Raw genomic sequence first — 26,163 nt, forward strand, 5'->3', positions numbered from 1 at the left:
TGGGCAGAAGAACCCGCAGCGCGGGCTTCTGCACCACTCACAGGGGCTTCGGGATCTTCAAATGAAGAATGAGAAAGTGCCGCAGCAGTCTCATTCTCATCTGCAAGATCCCGCTGCGAACCCCACGATCTGAGTCGCCGCGCCGCCTCAACAGACGCGGGACCAGAACCGCGGGGAACGCCAGCCTGACCGAGCTCATTAAAGCACGCCAGCCGGGAGCGCAGCACCCTCATGGGTAGTGCTCCACAGTGTACGCAGGCAGCTCCCTCGAGAGCTGCCTGGGCGTGCTGTGCTCCCAAACAGTTCACACACAAAACATGCGTGTCCCCATCCGTAATAAAACAAGGACAGGGGTGCACACACATTCTGAACTGCTGGCTGGCCATAATATATATATATATTGAGGGATAGACAAACAACACCAAATAAGACAGACCGCGGTAACATAGAGCGCTTGCTGAAGAGCGAAAAGCTAGTGTATGTGTGTGCCGGCGTCGCTTTTATGCATCCGGTTATGCCGTCACATGTTACGTCATGACGCAACACCAATCAGGATTGGAATAGTTTCATTCATACTTCAGAGACGCACGCTAAGGGAGCGTCCCCAAAGAGTCGATTCTCGACGCAGTGTTGAGTTCCCTCGAAAGGGAACTGTGTGGTTTTTAAATGTGTTGCCATTTATACTCAAATATAAATATAAAATATCTGAAAGAAATGAAAGTGTGGGTGTTAAATAAGTAGCATCAGAGAGAACATTGTAGTTTACAATACAGTTTTGGGTCTACAGATGTTTATCCTTTTTACATTTCTTATGCTCACCATGGCTACATTTATTTGTTCAAAAATACAGTAAAAACAGTAATATTGTAAAATATTTAAAATAACTGTTTTCTATTTTAATATATTTTAAAATGTAATGTATTCCTGTGATGGCAAAGCATCATTACTCCAGTCTTCAGTGTCACATGATCCTTCAGAAATCATTCTAATATGCTGATTTGCTGCTCAAGAAACATTTCTCATTATCAATGTTGAAAACTATGTTGTGCTGCTTAATATTTTTGTGGAAACCACAATACATTGTGTGACACTTATTCTGAACAGAAAGCTACAGCTATTGTGTCTTTATTTATTTTTTTGGTCATTTTGACCAGTTAGTATCTAACAATAGGAAAAGTGTGATGTCATTCTTACATCTGTAATGTCAATCTTCTTTTTCAGTTGAACAATGTGAAACCACTGTGCATAGTGCACAGCATCCCATATGTTTATTTAGAGTGTACAATAGCATGGAATGTATATTTCAAGGTGAATGTCTACTGTAAACTGTCTGTGACAAAAAGGAAGCCAGAGACTAATAATTTACTATTCATTAGGGCACTGGCACAAGATGAGAGGCCGTGCGGGAAGTTGAAAGGAAGTAGCACTAGCTTTTAATTTCCTGCAGTGAGCGCCTGCTAACTCATGGTTAAAGCGGATCCTGTAATTCATGCAGCTCCCACCACTTTACTGTATCAGACAGCAACAAACAGATCAAATCACTGGGCAAAGCTACATTACATGTCAAAATAAAACAGCACATTTGATGAATTATGACTTTCACGCTTATTTTCATCAAAGTGAAAGTTGCAGGAAAAGTATATGACCTCTTAGATTTACATTGGATATATGTATTATTAATTGGCCATGAAATTTGATCTGATCTCCAACTATAGGTCACAATAACAGACAAATACAATCTGCTTAAACAACTAATATAGCTAATATATCACAAAGTGATGTATTTCCATGTCTTTATTGGAAAAAAAAGGATGTACTGATTGTACGGCCAATAATAAATAGAAATGCCCAATATTATAATTCTATACTATTAAAAAATAAATACTAAAGACTAAAATTAGTTGTTTTACATAAATGAATTTAGGCATCACAACATTGTAATGTACAGTACATTAATTTAAAGATTACATTTATTAGTGTAATTAATCATCTTTTTAAATATGAACTAAGTTAAATGGCATCAATGGTAATCCTAATCTAAAAGTAGGAGAAATGAGCATGAACTATTAAATATCTAATACTGGCTGATAACTGATATAATACTGATATATCATGCATCCCTAAAAATAAATAAATAAATCTATGGCAAATTCAATGGTTCGCATCAGTGTTATTTTAGTATTATATGTTATTAAAGTAAGTATTAATCTTTTGAATTTGCTTTTATTTTCATAGTTTCAGTTTTCATTTTAATTTAATTTTGAGGACATTTGTTAAGTGCTTTTGTAATTTCTATTAGTTTTGGTAATCTCATTTTTAGTTTAGTAATTCAATTTCAACTTGTTTTTTTAGTTGCTAAGTCAAAATTTCTAATTTCTAGTTTTTTTAAGTTTGGGTTTTTCATCTAATATTTATATTTTATTTTTGTTTTAAACTTCATTTCAATTAGTGAAAACGATTTTTAATAGTTTTAGTTAACAATAACAACACTGGTTCTAGGTCTATATGTTTTCTTGCAACCATATAAGGATGTGGTTGCCATTCCACCAAAGGCAGAAATCAGAAAGAACCACTAACCAGTTATTTGAATGCCTAGATTAGGTTCAAATGTCTCATTTAGCCACAGATGCTGGATGATCATTTTCTAAAATGTGAGAAACAGAGTATATTAAAAAGAAATAACTTGAAAATCTGAACTTCAAGCTTGAATCCAGTCTTGTTAGGACTGAATAGTTGCTAAGCAGTAAAAGGAAGACTGAAGCTTGTTGCATTGTGTTGTGTTACCATTTACAACCACACACTGCCCTCACAGATGTGTGAAATACCAGGCTTCCCCGCCATATGCATTCATCCTAGTACTAACCGTGCTCTCCTGCAGCCCACTTGACTTAGCGTGAGAGGGGTTGTTACACCTAGAGCTGTTTGTTTTTACATTTTGTTTCAAGAACAGGAAAGGGCCGACAAGTTGTGACATCACATGCTTGCTGTGTGACAGACAGCTGAGAAGCATTACTCGCGTGTAGAGATCGCCACTTTCAGCCACCCTGAAGAGAAACGCAAGTCATAAATGGACACATTCATTCTGGCCTGACAGAACAGAAGAGCTCTCTGTATACCTACTTTCCATAGCATAACATAGTTTGAGGAGTATGTTATGACACACATGTCTCTATTAAAGTGAACTGCATCTCTTTAAACTGGATCAGGTTTCACAGCTCCTGTAAACACATAGAAGTATTGCTCAACAATGGTCACATTAGATGCTCTTTACAAATGCTAGTAAACGTTAATATTGAATAACTAACGTTTTAGATCAAATATGGTCAGGTATTTTTCTGCAAAAGAAATAGTTACAAACAAAGCCGCCACAGAAGAATCAACCATCGTGTCTCAGACCGACAGAGAGAAGTGAATAAATCGATATCCTTGAACGAATCGGTTGAGTAAATGATTCAACGACTCACTTGTAAAGTTAATGAATCAGTGTTTTGGACGAATCAGTTGAAGGAACGATTCAATGACTCAATCGTTTGTTTTGAATCTGTTGAAATAATTATTTAGCTCACTCATTAATACAGTCCCTTGTCGTTACCTACTGATGTAATGATGTAATATCTTCATCAGCGGGGTTCACTGACACAGTATTAAAACAAAATGGTTAATTTTATGATTATTAATTATTAATTATTTTTTATTATTACATTTCTGAAATATTACTTATTAGGTTGATTCTAAAGATTAATTAGAATTTTTTTTAAATGATTTTAATCACTTTTCCACAAATTCACAATGGGGGACCAATTATCTAAGCATTATTTATTTATTATTATGCTATTTAAACAATCAGTCATAGAAAAATGCATATCGATCAACCATCTCTAGATAACTTTTTATAACAGGCGGCTAGAGTTAATTCGTGTTTCGATTACAAATATCACTTTACCTCAAGGATGAATTTTACCTCACTTTACCTTGAATGTCTTGATAAGATCAATGAGTGTAGGTCAAGAGGGAAATATTCAGATGTTACATCTGACAGCACCCTAATATGACCCAGAAATGAACCCAACAACCCCAATCTCCTGTGTTAACAATGAGCTGATTTTAAGTCAATCAATTTAACTTTAGAAAATTGTCTTCCAATGATCAGCATTAATACACTGGGTGTATCACCTCAGATATTAGATTCCTTTCTGTTAACACATCTGTTACCTAAGCTCTGAAGCAGATCATCCAGTGTTTGAACAGTGGGCAGAGCGGCTGTCTGGATAAGACGGATGAATTGAGGTGTCGTTGCATAAGGTCTGGAAACTTACAGTGTGCACTTCTTAGGCATTTTACAGCAGTCCATCTATAAGTGACCACCACAGACAGCTGAGAGATGCCTCTCTACCACAATATTTACCCTGCAAATGTTTTGGTTTCTATATTTGCAACTGATAGAGAATCACACTGTATACTTGTTTAAAGCTTTACTTCAAAACAAGTAAATTAAATGTAAAATTGTTAAATTTGTGCTCTTGTTGTTCCTGGCAGTTTTATAATTTTTCATTTAACTATTTTTAATTAGTAATATTTAATTATAATTAGTATTATTATACATAATTATTTTATTAAAATTGTATACATTTATACATGTATATATATAGTTTATTTTATTCTGTTTTTATATATTATATTTCTCTGTAAATTTTTTAGTAAAAGAAATAAATATACATGCTAAGACTTGTTCTATTTCCAGGGAACTTTCGCCCATTCGGTATGATACCGAAGAACAGAGGAGCGAGTGAACAAACATGAGGGGCTAATATTGGGTTGCGCACATCCCGATTTCCCGAGCACTCTCTGCGGGGCCGGACAAAAGGCCCACAGTAATGTGAGCCTGCGGAGTGCAGGTCTCTTTGCCTCAGATGCATGAATGAGCTCCTTTAGAGAATGAGGCTGGAGCGAACACCTCACAGCAACACATAGTGCTGAACGAGATAAAAAACACACACTCTCACACACATAATCCTCCTCGGGCTCTCACTCAAACAATGAACATTAGACCTACAACACTGCCAACACTTGCTGCTCAGCAGCTGTGCCCATCTGATTCAGTCACTCGAAGGAGAACGCTGCATATCCTACTTTAATATGAAACTAGAGCTTTGTCCGAACAGCTACTTTACTGAAACAAATACTTGTTGCTGTTGTAGCCACTGTTCAAATCAACACCATCTATTGATCCAGTTTCTCATATAGACTTAGCTGGAACAGGCACTGAAAGAGAATAGCGCAGCTTTTGTCCCCGGTGTGGGAAATTTCTGCTGATTTCCCCAAAACCCCAGAATGCTGTCCACCAGGTGAGAGCTCTATAGACAATTTGTCAACAAACTCTTTGTAAATGAACACCTGGTTTGTTCTTGTTTAGACATTCAAATCAGTTTTTCCTCACAGTGGAGGCTGGCTCATTTTTTGTCCAAAACTATTAATTTATACAAAAATACATTAAAAAGGCAATTCACTTTCAATGACTTGAATTCTCATCTTTCTATAAGAAGTATGTTTTTAAGACGCATTTTAATTTTTTTTCTAAGGCATAAAGTAAAATAATAGATAAAACTGTCCTGATATGATAATGAAGAAGAAAAAAAAACGTATTAAAATAATGAATCAAATTAAGCATTTTGCCATGATATTTTATTATTTCTTAAAAAACTGAAAAGGTTTTGTTAAAATATTATAAATATTATTTTTGGTAATAGGTCGTAAAAAATCACACACACACACATTTCCAATGGCTGCACCACATGACATTTTTAGAGTCAATCTAGTGTAACTTTTTTCAAACCAAATAAAGTCAAAATATATACAAAAAGTAACTTTCTAAGACCTTGGCACATTGGTTTTTAAAATATTTTTCCTTTTCTTTATTTTGGACACTCCCATTTGTTTTTGACCCAAGTCTCCTGTGCAGAAATCAAAACAATCCATAACAACTGTGGAAAAAGTCTATTTATTAAGAATATGGCCGTTTTCAAACTAGGGTGTTAGACAATATTACTTAAATAAAACCGCAAAGCAAGAGGATAAAATGTTGAGGCACATACCCACTTGTGGGGTTTAAAATCAAACAATCGTTCCTCTGGTGACACTCCAATAATTCACCTTTTGAAACTAAATCAAAGTTTTTGCAAATTCTCCATCAAACCTGTCTGTGCTCCCTTACAGTCCCACATGAGCAATATCAAATCTTGATCTAAGACATCTGCGCACATTCCTGCAGCTCGCTCCCAAATGGAAGGCTTTGAAAGGAACGAATTGATCAAAATAAGAGGCCCATATGCGCTTAAACTTTGCATAACATGAAAAAAGGATGCTGGGAATGTTATCACTAGCATTCAAGTCCACTGCTGATCCAGAGTACCTTCGCTTGCAAAGCTTTGCTTATAGTCACCCCCATCATCCAACCATCTATCCAAACATAGACAACCTCTACAGTTGATCTCATCTGCTCTGTCTCGTATCACACACCTGCGGTAGATAAAACTGAATGTGGGATGACATTCCATTTAAAAAAATGAGAAGAACATTCGGATGTTTTTGCTCAAATTGAACATTGCTGCAAATGATTTCAATATTACACGCATATTGCACGTTTGGCATGTCCGTATTCATATGAAAGAGAATTTTTTGGGGTTCACTGCCAAAGACGGTCCTAATTTGTGTTCATGCTATGATATTCATCACTGAGAACAAAAAGACAACTGCTGATCACACGTTACAAAACCACCACCAACCACAGATAAAACCCTTTCACACAGAGATCAGCTGTGTATTTTTGCAGATTTTCCAAAGCCTGTGATTACAGAGCTAATTACCAGCATTCCTCGCGGACTGTTTAGAGAGCAGCACAAACACTAAACACCTTATTCTGAGCCTTAAGCTGCTGCTGTAATTTTTAATGCTTTACACAGACATTTTAATGCTTTATCTGGGTTGTAACTAACAAGGACAAAACAACATTGTACGAAAATTCAGTTTGCTCTGGTTTGTTGTCAATGCATATATAATTATCACTTTATCTATAATAATAAATATCATTCATAATAATAATTGTTATTATTGTTGCCGTTTACTAGTGTGGCGAGCAGGACAGGGTCGAGGGCCGCGGGAGGACGGCGTGAGGCCGGTGGCGTGATTATTGATGAGCGACACTTGCGCGACGCACCGGTCTCGTATCTCTCACAGGGGAGCGGAAGCATAAAAGGAGGAGCGACGACAGTGGAGATCGAGAGAGGCCAGGCCTGGATTTACGTTGTATTTTGTTATATGTGACAGCAGTCGTCCGTGAGGGACTGCTGTCTTTATTTTCATTTTGTATTTAAATGTCTTTAAATGTTCCCTGGTTCCCGCCTTCTTCTCCCCATAACAACGAACTGTGTTACAACTAGTATTTCTTTTATTCATGCTAAAGAAAAATATGAGGCTAATCATAGAAGCTCTTTGAAAGACTCAGCATTGTTTTTGTGGGAACAGTCCCAAAAATGGAAAATGTCACTAGCTAAAAAATCTCAAAGGGGGAAAATTTCACTCGAGGGAAACAGTCAAAACATCATGAGCACAAACCAGTGGTAGAAAACATTGAGTCTTATTTAAAGAGCGTGTTGGCTTGAGAAAACTGTAGAGCTGGCCAGCAATGACAGAGTACAGGATACCCATCAGACAAATTTATAGCACAGAGCTTTGAACCACCTTGAGGCTATCAGGAAAATACCTGAGCATAATACATTTAGTGAAACAGCTTACTGGAAATACTTGCAACAAAAAAAAACTGTTACTTTTACTCTATAAATGGTACCTAACAATAATCATCGATATTAGAAATAAATAATTCTGAGAACTGAAATAACATTACTGAAATAAAAGACTCTGGCCTTCACGAGTGGGTTCTCCAGTCACTGAAGAGTGTTTAATGACCCATAATTTGAAAGGGCGCTTGCACAGTAGATGCTGAAAATTCATTTAGTTCTGACATTTACAAGTATTTTCCAATGCCTATTAGCAATTCCAATAGCAGTTTACTTTCCATGTAGAAAGTTATTAGTGTCAATTTGACAAATAAATGATTTGTAGTTACAACTCTCTGATTAAGTATTGCTGAATCTGCAATTGAAAGAGGTGAATCCAAAAGCTATATAGCAAGATACAACCTAAACACTTTGAATGACCATAAAAAGGCTAATCCTCGTATGTTGTTGAGCTGATGTAGTCAAGACTGGTATTAGCTGGTTATATAATGGTTAGGTTGACTTTTGGACTGCTTGATAGTTGTTGAAGGTCCACCAAAGGATGTTGATCCAGGTACACATCCTTGGCAACATTATGGCCCCCGTAATAGGTCAATATAGAATAACTGGCAGCACAGCTGCATGCTAACAGAAACAACAGCAATTTACTTGAGTCTACTTGATCCGTGAGCCAGACAGCACAAATACACAATTGCATGCTTTCTATTTTTAGTCTGGTGTTATAAATTACATAAAAGCCCTCTAATTACACTGTTTAGAATATTTCAAGTGTTCCACTTTAGTAGCGCAGCTTTTGTAGAATTATCTGCACATGCATCTTAAAATTAAAGAGGGTTTTTTTTGTCTTGCCAACCACAACACAAAGTGCTTTTTTTCTCTTCTGCTACAGTTGGAAGGTTTAAAGCTGTTTGCTGAACACTCTTTGTAGGACATACAGCTTTAGTCAGACAAACAGTGGTCAGACTATTTTTTTTGGATTTTATCATTAGTTGCATGTTTAAACTCCCTAGTGTAAAAACCTATACCAAAATGTGTTTAAAATACATTTATTTCAAACTATATACTACAAATCCATTAGTTACTGACATATTGCTTGATATAATTATAATTAAGCTTTATTTGGAGTACTTCTTTATTGCACATTGTACATTTCTTAATATCAAGCCTTAAAATTTGTTTAATATTACTATTTGTAAGGATAGTATGATCTCTGTTTAATATCAGTCTTTAAATGTAAGATATTTAAAGTGTACCTAAACTATACTTGCAATAGTTCCACATTAGCACAATCAAATATACTTAAGTATATCTTTAGTTGAACTTCAGCACTATTTCTGGATAACTAAAGTGCATTAAGTACATAATTAAGTACATAATTATTCCAATTTAGCAGACTTTTAGTATATCAATTTAATATACCAAAAGTACAATTGCAGGGTATTTATATTAAGTACATAAATATGTAAATGTATTTGTAGCATAAAATAAATGTATTTCAACGTATATTTATTTTTCACTAGGGCTGTTCAGATTGTCTAACACAACATCTGTTTGGCCAACATAATCTCATTACAAACACATACATCGTTAATGTAAATAAACTCAGCAAAAAAAAAAAAAGTCCCTTTTCAGGATACTGTATTTAAAAGATAATTTTGTACAATCCGAATAAGCTTTGCAGATCTATATTGGAAAGAGTTTAAACAATGTTATTCATGCTTGTTCAATGAACCGTAAATGGAACAGTCCTTAAAACACTAACAGTTTACAGGCGGTAGACAATTAAGGTCACAGTTACAATAACTTAGGAAATTAAAGAGACCTTTCTACTGACTCTGTAAAACACTAGAAGAACGATGCCCAGGGTCCCTGATCACCTGTGTGTCCAGGAAGGACAGCTGATCATCCCTGTGTGCCAAACCACGTGTAACCATATGATCCACCCCAACCCCTCCCCCCGTTTCCTGTTCAGTTTCATTGGAAAGACCACCTTGCGGGTGAGCAGAAGATAACAATTTTCATTTTGAATGTACTATATCCCAATAGATCTATTTCATTCTAGACCTCTTTTCTTCATGTTGCTGTTTACACGCGAAGCATGTTCAAAACATACGTTTATTCAGATTACAGTCATCAGAAACTCCTGCGGCCTCTTCTGAGGTTGAATTTTGGTTCTTCACAGATCCCAAATTAAATCATGGTTAGGTTTAGAGTGTGGTTAGGCTTAGGAAAAATGATCTGCTGGAAGAAAACAGAAATTGGACAGTTGAATAATTTGTCACAATGGGAGTAAAACTTATCATCAAGGTAGAAAACAGCACACTCGTAACTAAAAATCCCTTTGGTACTAATATTCCAATAAATCCAAGTATATTTGTGAATCTAGTCACTTTTATAATTAGCATTTTATACCAGTTTCACAAAAACGTCAATAAATTATTCTAGTTTATTTAAAAATATATATAAAGCTACAACTGTATGTCAGAAGAAATAAACTTTTAATAAAGACATTGTACATTACTGTCTATTCATATCAGCATTGATTTGAAAGTATTTTCCTTCAACACCCTGAAAGAGTTAAATATGTTTTGTCCAAGTATGCTTATGATACACTTGCGCTCTTAGCAACAAAGCAGCCTGTGACAGCAACAATAGATAGCACACAAGTCCAGCACTGACATATAAGACGTGTTCACTAAAAGACAACTTGCAACTAATGCACAGTCTGAGAACTCATTTTGAATGGAATTATTATTATTATTTCCCAACAGCAGCAGATGAAATTAGCAGCAAAACATCAATGAGGTTCCCAATTAAAGGGGAAAGGAAACGACAAAAGCAGGCGAAATGCTGGAAAGATCCGGTTCAGCTAAACACAGACTCTGTCAGTGTATTTTTTCCTCTGGCTTTCGCACTTATTTATACTCAAATGCATGTGCAAGCCTTTCGAGGGAAGCCCTCAATACCCTGGACAACTGGTGTAATGACAGTGTGGTTAGAGACCATTCCACCACCAAACCACTTCAACAATAAAGCCAGTAAAATGTTTCAAAACACAATAAATAATATAATAAATGCATCTAAGATTTAAGAATTTAAATAAATGAAAAGATAATTATTGCAATAATTTATAACAAAATATTAAACCCAGGCCACAGACTCACATCACACTGTGGGCCTGACAAAGTGGCTAATAAACTGCTTCACGGGGTATAATGTTGAGATGATCGGGGGTGCTTCTACTCATATTTCCTTATTCAGATTTAGATACACTTCCTGTTGGAACTTGGGGATTATTGCAAAGTTCAAGTCAAACTGGCAACAGTAAAATCTGATTGTTAATAATGCACAGACTGGTCAACTTACATTTTAGCAATTACATAAACCTGATCTACTGGAAATAAAGAGAATGTTCTATAAGACTTCCACAATAAATAACACAAAAAAGCAATATAAAATTATGAGCGCTAGCATACGCAAACCTTTGTTGCATGAAGACTATGCAAAGCCAATGAACTAGATAGACATTTCAAGAAATAGCCAATGCATTACATGACTAGAAGAGATGCTTCTTTGTTTTGCTCTTAAAAGGCCTACAAAAACACTTAAGCTTTCTATACCATCCACCATGGCATGCAATGGAAAATCACAATTGAAAATCAGCCTCTATATGTCCATTCTTCCAAAAACATTCCTCATTTTGAATCTTGGCAACCAAGGCTTTTGGGAGCCACATCAATTGTGCCCAAACTCAATGTCATAGAGAGTAGCCTGGAGGGAGGCGGGGCTCAGCTCTTCCCAGGGGACCCCAGTCAGCCGAATATTGGGTGAATACAAAAATAACTGATTTGACGGCTGATGAATGAGACTAATGAACCTGTGGATCATCCAATTATGGGCTTTTTAGGCCACAAAGGCCATGAAATGCTACCATGAGGAAATGTAGAAAAATTCGGGTGCTATTCGAGAATTCAATTGAAAGAAATATAAAAAAATAAACAATATTTTCTATAGATCTTTTAAATGAATACATTTAAAATTTATAAACATATAGAACATCAAAATGGAAAGCTTTTTACCTTTTTTGCTTTTATTATTTTGGCATAAACATTTTATATTCACATTTTATTAAAAAAAATATATAAATGTATTTACAATGGATAAAAATCTATTTAGTTTGTCTTTTCAAATATGTTTTATTTATAATCTAAAGAAACACAATATGCTTATTTACTGTATATCTGGTTGCAGTGCAAGTTTCAAAAATGCATGTTCATCCAAAACATCCCATATGTTTGAGGCATTACAGTTTTTCACTGTTTTGTTTTTTCGGAAATAATAGCATATTCTAAATTCAAATGGTTGGGTTTCTCAACCAGTGATTAGCACCACGGTTGTAACTATAGAAAAGAAATGTTTGGAGCAAAATATTTAAGTCAAACACAGGTTGATTACAGCCAAACATTATTTCATCTTGTTCTTCAGCATGCTATTTTTTTTCTCTTTGCCATGAAGCAAGGCTAAACCGCTCCATTCCTTAATCTGAGGGTCATATTTAGGTGACCACGATTATAGCCCTTACGATTCCATATAAATAGCTGATTTGCGAGAGGGTCTCACATTGGCCACAAATTTCCTCTTTATTTAGTGAAGCTTCCGTCATGCTTCTAGCTGACCCGCCGCACAACCTTGCTGAATGGACAGATTCAGTTGTGCTCTCTGGTAGTAACCACACTATAAGAGGGTGTGTAGTTTGGCATAAGCTATTTTTAACACACAAGACTGTAAATGCTCAGTGAACTCCTGCAAAAACCAAAAACATTTCTCTCTAACACCAGAAAATAGAATTATGACAAATTACTTCTTGTGCAGTCGCACTAAACCAACTCTATTGTGTACATTTTCTTGTACTTGGTGTACTTAAAAATATGAGATTTTGATAGCATACCGTGCAAATCTAGGTGGCACAGCAGACATTTTTGATGTGGTTTCTTTGGTTTCACCTTCCTGGAGCCTGTTGCCTCCCTGCTGATTTATACCATCCAGGTTTCTCACTCTGCCAACCAGCTAATTGTTTCAGGCTCCTGATGATTGTCTATCAAGGCAAAAACAGAATAATGGAGGAAGTTAGATGGTATTTATATAGACAGACTGTAGAAACTAGTAGGGAAAGGTTTAAATCATGCAAATAAATAATCTGCATCCATATTACAGGCTCATGCCAGTCTGACATTTCATTATAAAATGAGGCTCAATGTTTGAGAATAGAACATACTGCAGTACATCAACCAACACAGTAATATAATTAAGGGACCATTAGACCCATGGCCCAGACTTTTACAAGTTTCCTGTCCTAACTTTTAAATAAGTGTAAATATCTCTAAAAATGTAATCAAAATGAGAACTTTGAAAAGCTAATTTGTTGCAAGTTGATTCAACAGTAACTTTTTCTGTGTGCACATTTATTACAATCCTCAAATGCCAAGTATACTATCAAAAGTGTCAAAAAGGCTTCTTACAGTAATTCAGAAGGCACGTTGTGAGGATTTTGACAGAAAGTGGCTCAAATATTATTATTTGAGATTAAATATTTCTGAATGGTGGCAGAGAGGACACTGTAGGTTTCCCTGGGTGGGTTTCATTTGATCCCTGGGAGAATGTGGCAGATCTGCGATGTGCTTTATTCCAGAATGGAGGAAAGCTAGCTTATCTGGGAACGCCTGGCATTTCCTCTGGTCTGGGCTCCATCAGGAACGTTTCTACAGGATGACTTTGCACTGGCAGATGTAAAAAAGAGTGAGAAAGCTGTGTGCAATTTTCCTAATAAGAACGTAAGGAACAACAAGTACTGACTTCTGGTCAGGGAGACTGCTTAAAAAACTGTGTGTATCCAAAGGTGTTCACATTAAATAATTAAATGAATGTGGTTTGAACTTTCTTGAGATAAGATAAGCTCAGATAAGCATCAAGGTCATTAGATATCAATGCAAAGCAGCAGCAAGTGAAGGATTAAATACATAAATTGTGACTGTTATAAACTACCCAGATCATCTTTAGCTGTCTGTTTATGTGTCAGCTCAATCTTTCAGAGAGGAATCTCATGCTGTGGGGGGAAAATCTCAGTCCCTTAGAGGGAAACAGTAAATCTCAGGGGCTATAAAAATGTAAAGAAGCATGGTAAACCTTCTCCTCCATGACCTGCAGTTACACCCCTTGAAAGTATTTCACATTTTGTTTGCACCTGGTCTGTACTCTCTTCTTACAATATGATGCCTGGGTCTGGTCAGGAGGGACTGTGGAAGGGTGTGTGAACCCTCGCTGGCAGACAATGGCATGAATGCATAAACAGTTATGTTTCTATACCAAAAGGCTCATCATGTGCCTTGTCTAAGACCCTAACATGTTTAATAGTCTTTACAAAAAAAAGAAATGAGAATCCATCTCTTACAGGCAAATAGATATGTTCAATCTGAATTAAGACCAAAAGCCACTTAACGTAGGTTACAATAAAACTGAACATGGCTTAACCATATCTGTAAATTATAGGCATCACATTACCAATGATGTGTCACGAACACACACAGAGACAGCGTAGATCCAATGGCAGGTATTTATTAAAAGGGGTAATCCGTACTCACATCCAGTCCAGGCAAGGGTCAAATTCCAATAAAGACAGTCCAAGAATAAACGACAAAACACGAGAAAGAAGCAACAAAAGGAACGGAAGTTTGGGGACATTAAACAACGAATCCGTACAAATACTAACACAGACAGGGAATATATACACAGATCTAACAAGACTAACAATGAACAGCTGGGAACAATGATGATGGGGAACAGCTGAGTGCAATGAACTGATGAGTGACAGTGAGAGACAGAATGCTGGGAAATGAAGTCAATAGTGAAGGACACCGTGATAACGAGGACCTCTAGTGGACACCTGGGGAACACAAACCCAACACTGTGACATAAACCCCCCTCTACGGAGCAGCTACCAGATGCTCCAAGACAAAACACACAACACAAGAGTTCAGGAGGGAGGTGGAATGGTGGAGGATCAGGGGGAGGGATGGGGGGCCAGGTCCATGAAAGGGAACAGAAACAGGGGGTGATGGTTTAGCCGGGGGCCAGGGCGAAGCAGACAGTCCATCGGGCGGCCAGGGCGAAGCAGAAAGTCCATCGGGCGGCCAGGGCGAAGCAGACAGTCCATCGGGCGGCCAGGGCGAAGCAGACGACCCATCGGGCGGCCAGGGCGAAGTAGACGACCCATCGGGCGGCCAGGGCGAAGCAGACGACCCATCAGGCGGCCAGGGCGAAGCAGACGACCCATCGGGCGGCCAGGGCAAAGCAGACGACCCTTCGGGCGGCCAGGGCGGTGAAGACCCCTCGGGCGGCCAGGGCGGTGAAGACCCCTCGGGCGGCCAGGCCGGTGAAGACCAGGGCGAGGGCGACCATGGCACAGGAACAGCAACAGACACTGGCTCATGAACAGACACCGGCTCATGGACTGGAACAGGCACTGGCTTTGTAACAGACATTGGCTCCAGCTCTGGAACAGGCACTGGCTCTGCCTCCGGCTCTGGAACAGGCATTGGCTCTGCCTCTGGCTCAGGAACAGGCATTGGCTCTGCCTCCGGCTCTGGAACAGACACTGGCTCTGCCTCCGGCTCTGGAACAGACACTGGCTCTGCCTCCGGCTCTGGAACAGACACTGGCTCTGGAACAGGCACTGGCTCTGTCTCCGGCTCTGGAACAGGCAATGGCTCTGCCTCCGGCTCTGGAACAGGCACTGGCTCTGCCTCCGGCTCTGGAAGAGGCACTGGCTCTGCGTCTGGAGCAGCAGCCACCGGCTCAGGAACTGCAAACACCGGCTCAGGAACAGTCACTAGAACAGAAATGGTTCACAAGGACAGACAAACACAAACCCAACACTGTGACAGGATGTCTCGAAGCATTTGATATTTAAAATTCTACCGAGTAGGCATATAATTTGTCATCTGTGTCCACGGGCATGTTCAGCATGTCAGAAGAGTGCTTCAGAGGCTGCTAGAGAATGGGCTTTTTGTCAAGGCGGAGGAATGCGAGTTTCATGCACAGTCTGTTCCTTTCTTAGGGTACATCATCTCGTCTGGGGGAGTGTGTATGGATCCTGAGAAGGTTAAAGCTGTGGTAGATTGGCCAAGTCCAGATTCCCGTAAGGCCCTACAAAGGTTTCTGCGGTTCGACAATTTCTATCGGCGTTTAATTAGCCATTTCAGCCAGCTAGCCGCACCTCTGACTGCCTTGACCTCCCCCAAGACGATGTTCAGGTGGTCCGATACAGCTGAAGCTGTATTTGCCAAACTGAAAAGCCGGTTTGTTTCGGCTCCCATCCTGATAGCCCCTGATCCATCATGACGGTTTGTGGTGGAGGTCAACGTGTAACAGGTGGGAGTAGGTGGAGTTCTTTCCCAACGCTCTTCCACAGATTTCAGTTTCATTTTCAGACAGCTAGCTGCACCTCTTACTGCCTTGACCTCCCCCAAGACAACGTTCAGATATGTTTAATCTGAATCAAGACCACAAGCCACTTAACGTAGGTTACTATAAAACTGAACATGGCTTAACCATGTCTTTAAATTATAGGCATCACATTACCAATGATGTCTCGAAGCATTTGATATTTAAAGTTCTAACGAGTAGGCATATAATTTGTCATCTGTGTCCATGGGCGGCTGAGGGTTCGTTTCCATAAAAACAGACACCAGAAAGAAATAGTACACTCAAAAATTAAATTTTCTCATCATTTACATAATTTCAAACCTGTATGACTTTTGAACACTTTTCCATCAATGAGAACGAGGACTGGGCTGTCATGCAAAATGACAAAAAGCAAAACAAAAGTATCATAAAAGTAATTCATACAAGTCTTCCGAAGAAACACGATTGGAACAGACGAAGATTTAAGCCATTATTTACTGAAAAGTTTGCTCTCCAACACTTCTCTAATCAGCAGCTAGGAGAACTAGGACGGATATGAAGATTTGGAAACACTTTAGAATACTCTTCCGTCATTAATGGATAACTGCACAGGAACAAATGAGTAATGCAATATAAACATTCTGGGAACTACTATTAACTAACAAGAAACTCTGATTTAAGAATTAGTAAGTAATAGCACTCAGTTAAATGAGGTAGTTCACTATTACCTAATCAAAAACTACTATTTTTGTTCATACCTTCCAGAAAACTACTAAGAGATATATAGAGGTTCATAATTAATGTGAATAATGCATAATTTATAATTAATTCTAAAGTTAAGATCATGGTATCCTACTTTGTAATGACTCAAGCATTACCAAATCCTTCAGAAGGTATTACTAATTATTTAGAACAGTATTCTAACGTGTAAAGTATGATAACTAGTTTGGTAATCATAGCTTTTGAGGTGTTTGTAAGGATTTGGAATAAATAATTCCTTCTGGCAGATTTGGTATCACTTGAACCATTACTAGTGGTTTACCATGATCTTCACTTTAAAATACTGATCCAAATAATTAGTAATTCCTTTAGAAGCATGTAGTAATACTTGTTTTATTACTACCCAAAACCTTAAAAAAAACATAAAAGCTTACAATAATTTTAGTTATTACTAGGGAGTAATTAGTAATTGTCACGGTTCATGAATTCACTGTCTCTTTTATGAGTGTTTGTGTGTCTGTGTTCTGTGCAGTGGGCGTGGCCTCTGATCACCTCTGATTCGATCATCAGCGCCAGCTGATACTGATCAAGCCTTCCTATTTATTGCCCTTGTCTTTTGTCTTGTTTCATATCGTTGTTGTGTTGTGAGTTCACGTGACCTGTCTGCCTCCAGTGTGTGCTGAGATTCTGTTTCGTGGATCACTTACCAGTCTCTGTCTCCTGTCTCAGTGAGTTCTCTTGTTTGGAGATACTGTTCCTGCTCTGGATTCTACTGACCCTTCACCTGAACTTACCACGATCACCGGGGTTCTCCATCGAAGTCCCTGCGTAAACTTCTGCTGCATTTTTGACTTTCTACCTGTTCTTTATTTACACTCATTAAAAGGATTTTACTTGCAATTGTGTCCTCCCCTATTTGAAACACGACAGTAATTCCTTTAGAAGGATGTCTTAATACTTCAGTCATTACTAGTGGGTTACCATTATCTTCACATTAGAATACTGTTCCAAATAATTAGCAATTCCTTCTGGAGGATTTGGTAATACTGGAGTCATCACTAGTGGGTTACCATGATCTTCACTTTAGAATTAATTATACATTATTAACATTAATTATGAACCTGTATGTGTAAATAGTAGTTCTTAGGTTTTGCAAGTGAAGATAGAGATGGTGACTTCAACAGGTGAGTAAATCCACACACACACACACACACACACACACACACACACCTTAAGCTTTAAGGGGACAATGATTTCAATTTTAATCAGTTCCTTACAAACAAAATTTTGATTGTATGTCTTCAGAAGGTGTTCGGAATCATTTGTACCACTTTTCTGTGCAATTCCTGTTTGTGTGGTTGACAAAGTTGTTCATTGTATGTTAAGGATTAGCCAGAATATTATTCAAAAATGAATCACTGTGTCCCACAGAGGAAATAAATTCAGGTTTAAAACATCAGGATGAGTAAATAATGACGACATTTTCATTTTTTGGGTGAACTATCCTTTTAACCCTCAATTTCATTCAAACTATAGTTCTAAATGCTGCATAAGCTGAAAAAAAGTGATTTGGCCCAGTGTAATTCTCAAGGGTGGTCTAACCTGGTTTGCAGCATTGAGAACTTGTGCACTGAGGTTCACCTCAGGCTTGAGTTGGCAGAGGAGAAATAGATTCAGCATGAGCTGAATCTCAACACTGTACACCTCAAAGTACAAGAAAGCTGCTCTTTATGCCGCTTGCCACGTGGCAGAAGAGCGGCTGCCATGTATTAAGAACCTAGCAAGTTTAAGAATGCAGGAACTCAGAGTAAGCCAGACTGCACTGCCCATGCCTGACAGCTTGACAAGTGTTCAGCCAATCCTGTGGTTTGTGCTCCTCTGCCTCAGTTCAGAACTGACGAGCCTAAGAACTGGGAACAAACACTGCTTACGATTGTCCAAATAACACAAAGTAAAATTATAGTGCAGGCACTACTGATTAACTTGATGGATATGGATTTTTTTTCAGGAGCAGTTTGAATAAAGCCAATAATAATATAATTAATAATATGGCACCATGTTCGTGGCAGGCCTGTCTTTTTTTTTTTAACCACACAAACTAGCATTTTATCAGAAACGTTGTTGTTTTAATGACACACTCACAGATTCATAATTTCTTCCCTCCAGAAATCCACCCAAAGTAATCCCTGACAACAGATAAAATATCATGATGATTCAAAAAGACATTAATGAGACAACAATGATTTACCTAAAAGATTTTTGGTATAACCTAAAACTGATTTAGTGTCATCAGAAACAGGAATGTCACATCCAGAATTAACATAAAAATTAAATCAGTTAGCAGACAAAAACAAGCCATTCAACGAAATGTGATTTTACCAACCTTTATGTCATCTTAGAAAGTTGATAACTGACTAGTCTAATTCAGTTCAGAAAAATGTGTTGTGTTTGTGCACTTATGCTTGTCAACATTTGGGTCAGACTCAAATCTGCATAACTTGCCATTCTTGATTATTTTTGCACACACATTTTTGCAGGTTTACTGCATCTCATTGATTAGCCATTGCCTTTAACAGAGGAAATTAGATCAGAGGACATTTGAGGACCTTTGCAGAACATACCCTCTGGCCACACATCAGACCATTCATGGTACAGAGGTGGATGTAAGTAGATGACTTCACTCCCACAGAAGCCATTAAAGCAATGGTAATAAAGATACGGTAGTTGCAGAGCCAGGTCTGCCTCATAATGATATTTAAACCTTTTGTAAGTGATCTGTAGAATGCTTTACACTAAATGACAGCATGCTTTTATGAGCGAGGGCGAGTGTCCCGATGTAACACAATGCTCCAAGAACTGTGAGAGAGACTGCGCTTACTAATACAAGCAAAACAGCTCACGTGGACTCTTGGAGAAACTTGGAGAAACAAGCACTAACCTGGCTGTGACTGAAGCCTTTGGATCAAGTGAATGAATATTATTGGGGCTTTCTAATGTCAAGGTGGAAATTAAGGGTTTCAGACAGATTACTGACTCAAATTTGTCATAGACTGGGCTACAAATAAAGAGAAAGAACACTGTTGACATGCCAGTGAGGACTTGAGCAGGAAGCAAGAGCTGGTTAGAATTTAAAATGACTTTACTGGAATCATTTGAAATGTCATAGAACTTAATGTGAGAGTTTAAACCAGTACCCATTTGTGAAGACAGACAGACAAAAATGTGTAACATTATCAGATCTATCAATTGATTGAAATGTTGATATGCAACTGAAATTGTGGTTTGTTTGTTTTTAGTTAAAAAGGACCTATCATGCTTTTTTACATTTTCAACTTTCTTTAGTGTGTAATGTTGCTGTTTGAACATGAAAAAGGTCTGCAAAGATACAAAACACAAATTCCACTCCAAATGTTATTCTTTATATTGTTTCTAAACTTTGTGACGGCCCCTGTGTGACATTAAACCAGTTGAAACCAGAGTTTCACATGCAACTAGTAAATTAGCAAATGATGACCATAATTTTATCTCAGAACCCCCTAACAAATGCTAATGGTAGTCATCAGAGCACACTATAGATAACTTATCAAAACCACAGAGAGCTAATCCTTATTAATGTAAGACATTACAAAAACCATCAATACTTGACTCTTGACTGGTGAACCACTTCTCCTATATTGGGATTTTAACAAACAGTATTTGTGCATTTACATTATACCAATGAAATTCAATCCCATGTTTCTTGGCCTGTCTCTGTGTTTTGCTTTAGCAAGCTTGCCAGCTGTGGCAAAAAATGGTTCAACTGGGTACACACTAGGGCTTTCCACATTGGTGGATGGATTATTTTTTAACCACAAAACAGTATTTAACCAAATCTGTTATGAATATCAAACAGTTACAATGAGTGCAACAGTCATGTTCCAGAAGTAAAAAAATCTCATAAGTGAAATGATTTTTAATAATAAAATAAACCTTTAAAGACAGACATACTGTGAGCTACGAGGTTGTTAATCAATGGTATACAACCTTTTGAAATGGTATTTCAACGTATGCTTTTGTTGAAGGTATCATTTTAAAATAATTGTGCTTAAAAATGGAATTCTTGCTGAAAAACTACATTACCCATGATTTTGCAAAGAAATCTCCACTAATCAGAGAATCAAAACAAGCAAAGTCTGCCAGAAGAATTGTTTAGTGCTCACCCACTCCCATGAATCACTGCAAATGGTGTAGTTTCCCCTATACTCTCTAACTACTAACATATTTTTGTGTGTATATATTTTTTGCAATATATATATATATATATATATATATATATATATATATATATATATATACATATATATACATATATATATATATATATATATATATATATATATATATACACACACATATACACACATACATACATATACAGTATCAGCAAACATTTTAGTATATCTTCTCAAGGGACAATACTATAGAAATGAAACTTTGATATATTTAAGAGTAGTCAATGTACTGCTTGTATAACAGTATATATTTAATGTCCTCTGAAAATAACTCAACATACAGCCATCATTGTCAAAATAGCTAGCAACAAAAGTGAGTACACCCTAAGTGATAATAGCTGTACGTTGTTAAACCATGCAAAGCCACATGTGCTATTCATCATTTTCATGTTTTTGTCTGCTTGACAGGACCATACAAATTTGTGTATAATGACCACTGGATGTTCAACATGGCACCTCATGGCAGGGAACTATCTAAGGACTTGAGAATTAGAATTGTTGTTCTCCGCAAAGTTGACCTAGGCTATAAGAAGATTGGTAACATCCTGAAACTGAGTTACAGTACAGTTGCCAGGGTCATACAGAGGTTTTCCAAGACGGGTTGCACTCTTAACAGGCCTTGCAAGGGTCAATCAAAGAAGTTGTGTCCTCGTGCTGTGCGTCAGGTGCAGAAGCTGGCTTCAAAAAACAGATGCATGAATGCTGCCAGCATTGCTTTAGAGGTTGCAGAAGGTCAGCTTGTCAGTGCTCAGACCATACGTCACACACTGCAACAAGTCGGTTTGCATGACTGTCGTCCCAGAATGAAGCCTCTTCTGAAGCTGGCTCACAAGAAAGCCCGCAAACAGTTTGCTGAAAGCAACCTCTCCAAAACCATGAATTACTGGAACTATGTCCTATGGTCTGATGAGACTAAGATAAACTTGTTTGGCTCAGATGGTGTCCAGCATGTGTGGCAACACACTGGTAAGGAGTACCAAGCAAATTCTGTCTTGCCTAGAGTCGAGCATGGCGTTGGCAGCTTCATAGTGTGGGGCTGCATGAGTGCTGCTGGTACTGGGGAGTTGCGCTTCATTGAGGGAAACATGGATTCCAACATGTACTGCGACATTCTGAAGCAGAACACGATGCCTTCCCTTCAGAAACTGGGCATACGGCATGATAACGACCCCAAACACACCGCCAAGATGACAACTGCCTTGCTGAGGAAGCTGAAGGTGAAGATGATGGAGTGGCCAAGTATGTCTCCAGATCTGAACACTATTGAGCACTAGAGACGCCATGTGTCTAACAGCCAGCAGCTCGGTAATGTCATTATGGAGGAATAGAAGAGGGTCCCAGCAACAACCTGTGCAGCGCGGATGAATTCCATGCGCAGGAGGATTAAGGCAGTGCCAGATAACAATGGTGCTCACACAAAATATTGACACATTGGACACAGTTTTGACTGTGACGTGTACTCACTTTTGTTGCCAGCTATTTTGACAATAATGGCTGCCTGTATGTTGAGTCATTTTCAGAGGACAGTAAATATATACTGTTATACAAGAACCGCATTGACAACTCTAAAATATATCCAAGTTTAATTTCTATAGTATTGTCCCTTGAGAAGATATACTAAAATGTATATGTTTATATACTAAAATACTGTATATATACTAATATATTTGTGGCGAGCAGGACGAGGCCGGGGGCCGTGACAGAACGGCGCCGGTGGCGTGATTGATAATGAGCGACACCTGTGCGACGCACCGGTCTCGTATCTCTAACAGAGTAGAAGCATAAAAGGAGGAGCGACGACCGTGAAGGACGAGAGAGGACCAGGCCTGGACTATTTTATTTAATGTTTTGTTTTACTATATGTGGCAGCAGTGTTTGTTTTGCATTTGTTTGTTTATTTATTTATTTATTAAAGTTGCTGAATGTTCGCCGATTCCCGCGTCCTTCTTCCCATAACATCTAACTTTGCTACAATATTGTTTATTTAATATGTCATTCACAATGCTGCATTGGGATTGTTCTTCTACACAGTCTTGTACTTTTGTATTTTGGTCCAATTTTAAATGCTTTTGATTCACTTTGTAGCTGATTGGTTTGGTTTGTCTTTTAAATCTGAAATCTTTAACAAAGGGAAAAATATTTCCGGAACCAAGGTCACTGAAAAATGGGAGGGGCACTTTAACCAAATTAATATAATTTAAAAAAATGAAAAGACAGGGTGAATAAATAGTCTACTTTGTGTGCAAGATGACATATTGTCACAAATAATCACATCTATACTGTTACAAGTTCATAAAATCTGTCCGGATGTGACCCCTAAGTCATTTTTAGAGCATCACAGTCATCAGAAAGTAATGGTTGGGTGCTTCGGCTGAGGGCCCCAGGAGACAGACGCCACTGTGGCTTTCCCCCACACTCCTCTCTGCCAGACTGGCCCTTAGCAGCAGCACCCAATCCAAAATAGCATAACAAACCACCCACAAATACTGAGTGAGAGAGAGCTGCACCGCACTGACAGATGTTTCTCAACGCAGCTTCTAAAGGCCTGTTCCTAGTTCAGTGTGTGTGGTTACCCAGCCCAGTAGGGCCTCTGCCTGTTTACAAAAGAAATGTGATGGATAATTCAAGATTTAAGCGATTTCTTTGGTGTTTCGTTACTCTTTGATGCTTTCAATTAAGACAACTTTAAGCTCAGTTTGCCCCATATCTCAAGTCTCTAAAATATCTCTTTAAACATTTTCTCTCAAAACCACAGTAACAATTCAAATACAGGAGGTTTTAACTGATTCGTCAATCGTCAGTGACAATGTGGTCCTGAGCCAATAGGGTTTTCATAAAAGCAGCAGATGTTCTTTCAATTGAGTGACAAAAAACTAGGGTCGACACAGCGAGCCAGCCAGAAGTCCAGAGGACCATGAATCCACTTTATTTCAACATGATCATAGCCTGGAACTTGAAGAAGGTGAGGGTTATTTGCTTAGACATGAAATGAGTTAGGGATGTCAAAGACTTGATCTTGGGGGGCACTTCAAAGAGGAGAAGTATTACTTTATGAACTACTTGTGGTGCTGGAATGCATGGGCTAAGAGCAAGGGCATCTCTAGTTTAAATCAAAACCACAAAATGTCTTCTAACAGGTTAAGCTGTTTTTGAAGAGTTAGACACCCCGATAGGCTCAAGTCAGAATAAAAATTACTCTCAACAGGTGCATAACAGTAAATTTGCAGTTGTATTTTTGTAAATAGCCATGTTTTACTTAGTCCCAAATCTGAAATGATGATATTCTCTCATCAACACCAAAACACAAAAATCCTGCGTCTTTTCTACCTCAAACAGAGCTCCAGACTGTGACAAAAAAAATGACTAGAAAATGAAAATGTGCAACAATAACTTAAAAGTTTAATTTTTATTGATAACAGTCGGGAAAACTTTTTGCGCATCCACATGAGGTTTTGTCCGAGGTTTCATCTTATAAGAAAGAACTCTTATGAACTGATTCTTTTCATTGAGTCAGCCAAAAAGATTCACAAATCAGCCCCAAACCCCCTCGTGAGTTGGACTTTTGAATCAAACAAACTCAATCTGTCACCGATTCATTCATCACTCGCAGTCCAGTGAGGAAGTCAACTGTGAACTCAGTAGCAGCTCTGGGCTGTTTTTCTCAAAAACTTTGTAAGCCCAAGTAGATTGTAGACCATTGGTGCAAATGGTTACTACGAGAAACACATTGTTGCTAATACAATGCAAAATCAGATACATGTACAATTGTACAATTTCAATAGTAACGGTACATTGGGTTTAATTAGTCTTTTAATGAGATCTACTAATATTGTTAGTGCCAAGAATTTTCACGTAAATAAATGCATAGATCAGCAATATTGCTTCTTTACCTTTATGGTCTTGTGGTTAAAACTTTTGTCAAGTGTGTCAGAGGTTCTGGGTTCTAATCTGCACATGTATAGATTTTCTTTTTTCTCATCAAATCTGAATATGTTAATCAGTGATTACAGTTTATATCAAGCAGGGACACGTTTGTGTGCATTTTGTTTTGTGATTTCACCGGAACAAATAGAGTCTCCGCAAAGACGATAGATTGAAGCGCGCGAGTGAAGACTGAGGGAGCCACAAGAGAACACTGTATCCATACAACTGATCGCCGCGGCAACGAGAGCTCAGCTTGATTTTAAAAAACAATACATTTTAGCGCTAGATTGTCTGTCTCTTATTTAATAACTAAATGAATGCTCTTCTAGTTAACTGGAGATGTTTTATTTATTTGTATTAGGTACATCCGTGCCTCGAAATGTTTCACAGAGTGGTGGGGGACAATATCAACCCTGAGAAAAAGTGGTGGGGACATGTCCCACCCATAAATTACGCCTATGCACAATAAAAATTAAAGCTCCACTTTCACATAAATGCTTTACTTTACGTTTCAGAATGTTTGAATCCATGTGCTAACACACTATCACTGAAAAGCTGCTTTGAATAAAAAAAATCTGTACGGTAAACATTGCTACATAAATAAAGGTGACTTGACCATTTACTTGCCTCAAAAAAGTCTGGTATTATTATTATTATTATTTATTGCTACACTTCAATATGTGAATTATTCCATCAGAATATTAACCCTTTTAGCGTTGTCAGACTTTAAAACAACGGAGCTGCGCACTTATATGTGTTTTGAAAAAGTTTTTGATTGATGTTTTGACTCTTTTCTACATAGAAAATTGTCTTTTTATTTGGGCTAGTTTCATTTATTTCGGGTTACCAAAATCTGAAGAGTGCCTGCCCAAAGGTCTACCAGCGATTTTTTAATTTTGCGAGCCCTGAAACCCCCAAAAGAGGCAGAAATATTCATACATTGTCATGTCTGTTCTGGGTTTGAGTTTTGCTTGATTTGCACTGTTCCCAGTTCA

The 26,163-nt window shown here is 37.9% G+C and overlaps 1 long non-coding RNA gene across 5 annotated transcripts in view; it reads right to left on the reverse strand.

The window, feature by feature from the left end:
• LOC143729324 (uncharacterized) overlaps positions 1–26,163 on the reverse strand; it is a 50,326-nt gene that overhangs the window by 22,284 nt on the left and 1,879 nt on the right. For 2 of the 5 annotated variants that reach the window (XR_013199983.1, XR_013199982.1), the window contains exon 4: positions 12,742–12,888. This is a non-coding gene — a long non-coding RNA (uncharacterized LOC143729324). Of the gene's footprint in view, positions 1–2,863; positions 3,045–3,120; positions 3,219–3,305; positions 3,433–12,741; positions 12,889–13,330; positions 13,553–18,575; positions 18,884–19,107; positions 19,160–26,163 lie in introns of those variants that run through there. The other 3 variants (XR_013199984.1, XR_013199985.1, XR_013199981.1) reach the window with 3 other exon arrangements.

This window comes from Siphateles boraxobius, unplaced genomic scaffold, assembly GCF_051911475.1.
Source record: "Siphateles boraxobius isolate OS27281-9 unplaced genomic scaffold, OSU_SipBor_1 8, whole genome shotgun sequence".
In the NCBI taxonomy this organism is placed as follows: Eukaryota; Metazoa; Chordata; class Actinopteri; order Cypriniformes; family Leuciscidae; genus Siphateles; species Siphateles boraxobius.